Genomic DNA, 7,985 nt, shown 5'->3' on the forward strand with positions numbered 1-7,985 from the left:
CACCTCGTGTTGGAAAGATCCTGATACATATATCCAATTGGATGTTAATTAGCATGAACTATTATTGTTGACATTACCCTTGAGGTAAAACGTTGGGAGGCAATACTATAAGCCCCTATCTTTCTCAGTGTCCGATTAAAACTCCATAACCATAAGTGTTGCATGAGTGTTAGCAATTGTAGAAGACTATATGATAGTTGAGTATGTGGACTTGCTGAAAAGCTCTATTCTTGACTCTTTCTGATGTTATGATAAATTGCAATTGCTCCAATGACTGAGATTACAGTTTGTTCGTTTTCAATGAAGTTTTTGTACCATACTCAACATTGTGAATAGATTGTTACTTGAGAATAAAAAATCATATGACAAAAATCTATATATGTTGTTGTTATAAGAATGATCATGATGCCCTCATGTCCATATTTTATTTTTATCGACACCTCTATCTCTAAACATGTGGACATATTTCTCGATATCGGCTTCCGCTTGAGGACAAGCAAGGTCTAAGCTTGGGGGAGTTCATACGTCCATTTTGCATCATGCTTTTCTATCGATATTTATTGCATTATGGGTTGTTATTACACGTTATGTCACAATACTTATGGCTATTCTCTCTTATTTTACAAGGTTTATCATGAAGAGGGAGAATGCCGGAAGCTGGGATTCTGGCTGGAAAAGGAGCAAATATTGGAAACCTATTCTACACAGCACCAAAAGTCCTGAAACCCCACAAAAGTCATTTTTGGATTTAATAAGAATTATTGAGCAAAGAAAGTACCGGAGGGGGCCGACACCCTGGCCACGAGGGTGGGGGGCGCGCCCACCCCTACTGGGCGCGCCCCCCTGTCTCGTGGGGCCCCTGGTGGCCCTCCGGTGCCCATCTTCTGCTATATGAAGGCTTTTACCCTGGAAAAAATCATAAGCAAGCTTACGAGACAAAACTCCACCGCCACGAGGCGGAACCTCGGCGTAACCAATCTAGGGCTCTGGCGGAGCTGTTCTGCCGGGGAAACTTCCCTCCGGGAGGGGGAAATCATCACCATCGTCATCACCAACGATCCTCTCATAAGGAGGGGGTCAATCTCCATCAACATCTTCACCAGGACCATCTCCACTCAAACCCTAGTTCATCTCTTGTATCCAATCTTGTATCCAAAACCACAAATTGGTACCTGTGGGTTGCTAGTAGTGTTGATTACTCCTTGTAGTTGATGCTAATTGGTTTACTTGGTGGAAGATCATATGTTCAGATCCTTAATGCATATTAATACTCCTCTGATTATGAACATGAATATGCTTTGTGAGTAGTTATGTTTTTTCCTGAGGACATGGGTGAAGTCTTGCTATTAGCAGTCATGTGAATTTGGTATTCGTTCGATAATTTGATGAGATGTATGTTGTCTCTCCTCTAGTGGTGTTATGTGAGCGTAGACTACATGACACTTCACCATTATTTGGGCCTAGAGGAAGGCATTGGGAAGTAATAAGTAGATGATGGGTTGCTAGAGTGACAGAAGCTTAAACCCTAGTTTATGCGTTGCTTCATAAGGGGTTGATTTGGATCCATCAGTTTCATGCTATGGTTGGGTTTACCTTAATACTTCTTTTGTAGTTGTGGATGCTTACAATAGGGGTTAATCATAAGTGGGATGCTTGTCCAAGAAAGGGCAGTACACAAGCACCGGTCCACCCACATATCAAATTATCAAAGTAACAAATGTGAATCATATGAGCGTGATGAAACTAGCTTGACGATAATTCCCATGTGTCCTCGGGAGTGCTTTTCTCATTATAAGAAATTGTCCAGGCTTGCCCTTTGCTACAAAAAGGATTGGGTCACCTTGCTGCACCTTATTTACTTTCAGTGCTTGTTACCCATTACAAATTATCTTATCACAAAACTATCTGTTACCTACAATTTCAGTGCTTGCAGAGAATACCTTACTGAAAACCGCTTGTCATTTCCTTCTGCTCCTCATTGGGTTTGACACTCTTACTTATCAAAAGGACTACAATATATCCCATATACTTGTGGGTCATCAGTCCACGAATAAGCAACCTTGTATATCCCGCCATGGCCATCACCCACGAAGTACTTCCCTCACTCAGTTAGATCTTCACGAATTAGGCGATCTCCTTGCCCTTACAAACTTCTTGGTTCAACTCCACAATCTTGTCGGAGGCTCCCAAGTGACACCTAACCAATCTAGGAGACACCACTCTCAAAAAGGTAATAGATGGTGTGTTTATGATGAACTCCTTGCTCTTGTGCTTCAAATGATAGTCTCCCCAACACTCAACTCTCTCACACAGATTTGGATATGGTGGAAAGAAGATTTGAGTGGAAAGCAACTTGGGGAAGGCTAGAGATCAAGATTCTTGTGGTAGGATTGGTATATCTTGGTCTCAGCACATGAGTAGGTGGTTCTCTCTCGGAAAATATGTAGTGGAAGTGTAGGCATGTTCTGATGGCTCTTTCTCAAATGGAGAAGGGGAAGGAGGGGTATATATAGCCTCCAATCAAAATCCAGCCGTTACACACATTTGACCCAACTCGGTCAGACCGAATTGAAGAACTCGGTGAGACCGATTTAGTTCAAAGTGTGAATGTTAGGAATCTTGGTGGGACTAACTGGAACAACTCGGTGTGACCGATGTGCTAGGGCTAGGGCAAAACCTCATCTCGACGAGACCGACTGCTTGAACTCAGTGAGACCGATTTCAGCAAAGAGCAAACAGAGAGGATGTCGAGCAAGCTCGGTGGAACTAATCGCTCGCTTCGGTGAGACTAAAATTTTACGAAGAGAAACATGGAGTTTTTAAGGCCATCTCGGTGAGACCGAGATCCGTATTGGTGTGACCGAATTGTCTAGGGTTTTTGGCAGTGGCTATGTCAAATGAACTCGGTCGTGTCGGATGGATCATTTCGGTGGGGCCAAGTTTGACTTTGAGTTTTGGACATATTTGGAATGAGAAAGTGGTTGAGGGCTTGGGAGCAATATCACTAAGAACTTTGAGCAGTAGACCATTAAGAAACACCTCATCCCCTTTTAATAGTATTGGCTTTCCTATGGGCTCTTGGATCACTAAAATAGAAATAAAGAGTCTTGAGCTTTTGCCAATCTTTGTCCTTAGCATTTTGAGGGGTCCACATCTCTAGTCCATGCCATGCCAATCATTGAACTCTCTGAAATATTTAACTTGAATGGATATTAGTTCAATGAGCTATATGTTGTTATGAATTACCAAAACCACCCGGGGATTAGTTGCACTTTCAATCTACCTCTTTTTGGTAATTGATGACAACATATAGATCAAAGCTTCGACAAATGATAATATGAAGGGAATACATCGTTGCTTTGAGAAGTATGTGATAAGCAAGAGCTCCCCCTAAATTTGTGCATTATTTAAAATTTGCTTTTGAATGCAAATGCACAATTGATTAGGATCATGGGTCACTCTTCCATGTCACATACATCTTGGTGGAGCACTCTAAATGATAAGAGTTAGGTAACATGCACCCATCACCAAGGGTAGAAGTGATTGATCATACAGAAATATCATAGATATAAGCAAGCAACCAAACATTAAGCATAGTATGATCAAACACATGATCACATAAGTATCTCGTGAGCATAACACAAATAGTAGCATAGGAATCAAACGAGCAAATGATCAAAGTAGCAAGAGAGGCAAATAAAACCAACAAAAAGAAGCAAGACTCTCTCTCTCTCTCTCTCTCTCTCTCTCTCAGCCTATGATCTATACATTTTCTCCCCCTTTGGCAACAAGTTACCAAAAAGCTTGAAAACATATAGTGCTATATGGCACTTGAGGCACGATCTTCGGGAGCTCCTGAAGAGGTCTTCTGGCTTGTTGCTCTGGTGTGCATAGATGGCGTGGAGAGGAGGGCATCTGCAAAAGCTTCGGTAGAAGTCTGCAGAGCTGGAGGGATTAAAACTGGAGGGGCAACTATGGCCATTGTTGCAGGTGCTGAAGTAGTAGTCCTGGAGTCTCTGACAACTGGCACTGCTGATGACCTTTGTGCCCTTGGCACTCTCTGGAGAGTATCTGTGGTTAGTCTGCCATCCCTGTCCTCAGCTTCTTCTTGGAGCTTCTCCACAGTGGTCTGTATCTCAGTGACCTTCACATGTAGATCATGAAATTTAGTCTCAATGACCCTCTCAAGACTCTCTTGATTTTGAGTCAGGGTGGCCAATGTTGGGGATCGTTGCAGAAATAAAAAAATTCTACGCATCACCAAGATCAATCTATGGAGTCATCTAGCAACAAGAGAGATAGGAGTGCATCTACATACCCTTGTAGATCGCGAGCGGAAGCGTTCAAGAGAACGGGGTTGATGGAGTCGTACTCGTCGTGATCCAAATCACCGAAGATCCTAGCGCCGAACGGACGGCACCTCCGCGTTCAACACACGTACGGAGCGGAGACGTCTCCCGCACATTGATCCAGCAAGGAGGAGGGAGAGGTTGAGGAAGAGAGCTCCAGCAGCAGCACGACGGCGTGGTGGTGGTGGAGAGGCAGTACTCTGGCAGGGCTTCGCCAAGCTCTTAACGGAGGAGGAGAGGTGTTGGGGAGGGGAGGGGCTGCGCCTTGGAGGTGGTGTGCAGCCCTCCCCTCGCCCCTCTATTTATAGGGGAAGGGGTAAGGGGGCCGGCCCCCTCTAGATGATATCTAGAGGGGGGGCAGCGGCCAAGGGGAGGGGGCTTGCCCCCCAAGCAAGGGGGGCGCCCCCTCTAGGGTTCCCCCCTAAACCCTAGGCGCATGGGCCTAAGGGGGGATGCGCCCAGCCCTCCAGGGGCTGGTTCCCTGCCCACTACAGCCCGTGAGGCCATCCGAGAGAGGTGGCCCCTCCCGGTGGACTCCCGGAACCCCTCCGGTGGCCCCGGTACAATACCGATAAGCCCCCGAACTTTTTCGGTGACCGTATGACAACTTCCCATATATAAATCTTCACCTCCGGACCATCTGGAACTCCTCGTGACATCCGGATCTCATCCGGGACTCCGAACAACATTCGGAAATCACTTACAAGTCTTCCTAATAACCCTAGCGTCACCGAACCTTAAGTGTGTAGACCCTACGGTTTCCGGAATCATGCAGACATGACCGAGACAGCTCTCCGGCCAATAACCAATAGCGGGATCTGGATACCCATGTTGGCTCCCACATGTTCCATGATGATCTCATTGGATGAACCACGATGTCAAGGATTCAAGCAATCCAGTATACAATTCCCTTTGTCAATCGGTACGTTACTTGCCCGAGATTCGATCGTCGGTATCCCAATACCTCGTTCAATCTCGTTACCGGCAAGTCACTTTACTCGTACCATAATGCATGATCCCGTGATCAACCACTTGGTCACATTGAGCTCATTATGATGACACATTACCGAGTGGGCCCAGAGATACCTCTCCGTCATACGGAGTGACAAATCCCAGTCTCGATCCGTGTCAACCCAACAGACACTTCGAAGATACCTGTAGTATACCTTTATGGTCACCCATTTACGTTGTGACGTTTGGTACACCCAAAGCACTCCTACGGTATCCGGGAGTTACATGATCTCATGGTCTAAGGAAATGATACTTGACATTAGAGAATCTCTAGCAAACGAACTACACGATCTTGTGCTATGCTTAGGATTGGGTCTTGTCCATCACATCATTCTCCCAATGATGTGATCCCGTTATCAATGACATCCAATGTCCATAGTCAGGAAACCATGACTATCTGTTGATCAACGAGCTAGTCAACTAGAGGCTCACTAGGGACATGTTGTGGTCTATGTATTCACACATGTATTACGATTTCCGGATAACACAATTATAGCATGAACAATAGACAATTATTATGAACAAGGAAATATAATAATAACCATTTTATTATTGCCTCTAGGGCATATTTCCAACAGTCTCCCACTTGCGCTAGAGTCAATAATCTAGTTACATTGTGATGAATCGAACACCCATAGAGTTCTGGTGTTGATCGTGTTTTTCTCGCGGAAGAGGTTTAGTCAACGGATCTACGACATTCAGATCCGTATGCACTTTGCAAATATCTATGTCTCCATCTTGAACATTTTCACGAATGGAGTTGAAGCGACGCTTGATGTGCCTGGTCTTCTTGTGAAACCTGGGATCCTTGGCAAGGGCAATGGCTCCAGTGTGGTCATAGAAGAGAGTCATCGGCCCCGAAGCATTGGGAATAACTCCTAGGTCGGTAATGAACTCCTTCATCCAGATTGCTTCATGTGCTGCCTCTGAGGCTGCCATGTACTCCGCTTCACATGTAGATCCTGCCACGATGCTTTGCTTGCAACTGCACCAGCTTACTGCCCCACCATTCAAAATATACACGTATCTGGTTTGTGACTTAGAGTCATCCAGATCTGTGTTGAAGCTAGCATCAACGTAACCCTTTACGACGAGCTCTTCGTCACCTCCATAAACGAGAAACATATCCTTAGTCCTTTTCAGGTACTTTAGGATATTCTTGACCGCTGTCCAGTGTTCCATGCCGGGATTACTTTGGTACCTTCCTACCAAACTTATGGCAAGGTTTACATCAGGTCTGGTACACAGCATGGCATACATAATAGACCCTATAGCCGAGGCATAGGGGATGACACTCATCTTTTCTCTATCTTCTGCCGTGGTCGGGCATTGAGCCGAGCTCAATTTCACACCTTGCAACACAGGCAAGAACCCCTTCTTGGACTGATCCATATTGAACTTCTTCAATATCTTATCAAGGTATGTGCTTTGTGAAATACCTATGAGTTGTCTCAATCTATCTCTATAGATCGTGATGCCTAATATGTAAGCAGCTTCTCCAAGGTCCTTCATTGAAAAACACTTATTCAAGTAGGCTTTAATGTTGTCCAAAAGTTCTATATCATTTCCCATCAAAAGTATGTCATCTACATATAATATGAGAAATGCTACAGAGCTCCCACTCACTTTCTTGTAAACGCAGGCTTCTCCATAAGTCTGCATAAACCCAAACACTTTGATCATTTCATCAAAGCGAATGTTCCAACTCCGAGATGCTTGCACCAGCCCATAAATGGATCGCTGGAGCTTGCATACCTTGTTAGCATTCTTAGGATCAACAAAACCTTCCGGCTGCATCATATACAACTCTTCCTTAAGATAGTCGTTAAGGAATGTCGTTTTGATGTCCATTTTCCATATCTCATAATCATAGTATGTGGCAATTGCTAACATGATTCGGACGGACTTCAGCTTTTCTACGGGAGAGAAAGTCTCATCATAGTCAACCCCTTGAACTTGTCGATAACCCTTAGCGACAAGTCGAGCCTTATAAATGGTAACGTTACCATCCGTGCTCGTCTTCTTCTTAAAGATCCATTTGTTTTCTATCGCTCATCGATCATCGGGCAAGTCTGTCAAAGTCCATACTTTGTTTTCATACATGGATCCTATCTCGCATTGCATGGCTTCTAGCCATTTGTTGGAATCTGGGCCCGCCATCGCCTCTTCATAGTTCGAAGGTTCACCGTTGTCTAACAACATGATTTCCAGGACAGGGTTGCCATACCATTCTAGTGTGGAACATGTCCTTGTGGACCTTCGAAGTTCAGTAGCAACTTGATCCGAAGTACCTTAATCATCATCATTAACTTCCTCTCTAGTCAGTGCAGGCACCACAGGAACATCTTCCTGAGCTACGCTACTTTCCAGTTCAAGAGGCAATACTTCATCGAGTTCTACTTTCCTCCCACTTATTTCTTTCGAGAGAAACTCTTTATCCAAAAAGGACCCGTTCTTGGCAACAAAGATCTTGCCTTTGGATGTAAGGTAGAAGGTATACCCAATGGTTTCCTTAGGGTATCCTATGAAGATGCATTTTTCCGACTTGGGTTCGAGCTTTTCAGGTTGAAGTTTCTTGACATAAGCATCGCATCCCCAAACTTTTAGAAATGACAGCTTAGGTTT

This window comes from Triticum aestivum, chromosome 6B, assembly GCF_018294505.1.
Source record: "Triticum aestivum cultivar Chinese Spring chromosome 6B, IWGSC CS RefSeq v2.1, whole genome shotgun sequence".
Taxonomy (NCBI): Eukaryota; Viridiplantae; Streptophyta; class Magnoliopsida; order Poales; family Poaceae; genus Triticum; species Triticum aestivum.